This window comes from Propithecus coquereli, unplaced genomic scaffold, assembly GCF_000956105.1.
Source record: "Propithecus coquereli isolate 6110/MARCELLA unplaced genomic scaffold, Pcoq_1.0 Scaffold519, whole genome shotgun sequence".
NCBI lineage: Eukaryota > Metazoa > Chordata > Mammalia > Primates > Indriidae > Propithecus > Propithecus coquereli.
The window spans coordinates 89,278-90,638 of record NW_012151052.1 but is presented as its reverse complement, the minus strand read 5'-3'; the positions used below and the strand labels follow the sequence as shown (position 1 = coordinate 90,638).

General features: G+C 38.0%; 1 protein-coding gene across 1 annotated transcript in view; it reads left to right on the top strand.

The window, feature by feature from the left end:
• ANAPC1 (anaphase promoting complex subunit 1) overlaps window positions 1-1,361 on the top strand; it is a 158,631-nt gene that overhangs the window by 94,057 nt on the left and 63,213 nt on the right. The window lies entirely within an intron of this gene.

Genomic DNA, 1,361 nt, shown 5'->3' with positions numbered 1-1,361 from the left:
AATAGTCATTGCTTAGAGGCTTAAATTGGCAAATTAAAAGGACCATTTTGAGGCTTTTTTTTTTATTGTAAACTGACAGCTGTGGATACCATTTTGATAGTGTTATAACTTTTTGAGTTATATTCCATCCATATCTCTTAAGCAACTTACTAGAAATTAACTTTCTAAAATTTTTATGAGTTGGAATTTTAAGAGATTAGCTTGAACTGTTTTGCTTTCTTTTTTACAGGACGGCCCCCTGGTCCTGAAATGGAATACTGCACTGACAGAGAGTCATACTCTTTAGCCGCTGGCTTGGCCCTGGGCATGGTTTGCTTGGGGGTAAGAATAGTCTGTGCTTCAGTTATGACATCTGCATGTTGAGACAAGTAACCTTAAACCCGAATATCACTCTGCCTTACTGTGACTTGATTCCCAGTTCTTTCTTCTTTCTGGATATTTTTCAAAGTTCCAGATGTGTGAATGGAGAGAAATTGCAGTGAAGAGTGGGGCTTTAAGGTTTCTTTCCCCCTTGCTTAGATATAACTGTTCATGAATAAACTAAGGGAATGAAGTTTCTTGAAAAGAGTTCGAGACATAAGATGAAGAAGTTACAGCCCACTCTGACAGAAAACAGAAAGTAGTGAAAATGTATATGATGGGGAGCTTTGAGAGTCTGTAGTAGTCATTGGAAATAAACTCTAACCATCTTTTGCCACGGTGGTGTTTACTGCCCCGGAATGTTGCCACAGTAGCATTTGCTTTGTGACAAAATGCATTATCAGGTTGACCCATCTTTAACTCCATCCAAGACGTGTAGAGAATTACCAGGAATATTTTATTAAATGATTTTTACTTGGAATGTGGTTCCCCTGAAGAACCACCAATATGTTGTTAGGATCAAACTAAATGATACGAAGTTATAATTGAAGGCATTTTTTTATGTGTGTCCTAAAAATCCACCCTGTGTTTGACCATGTCTTGGGGTTTTGACTTCCCATTTGGCACATGAGCTAAAGAGGCAGGTGGTACAATGGAAAAGCATCATACTGGGAATTGGGACCTGAATTCTGGTACTGACTGGTCAGTCAAGTCACTTAACTACATTATTGTCTATTAGATAAACAGCTGTGTGGACTGTTGAGCCAAACTGCCTTGTTTTCCATCTACCCCTGCCACTTACCAGCTATGTAACCTTGGGCATAATCCCTTTGTACCTCACTTTGCTTATCTATAAAAGGGGGTTCTTACTAATAGCTATGTGATAAAGTTGTTAATTCATGTTAAACACACAGAATAGCACCAGCATTCAGCAAGTTATTGTTACCATAGTTATTGTTGCTGGAAAAGTTTGTAGTAAAAATAATGAAAGTATTCAGGTA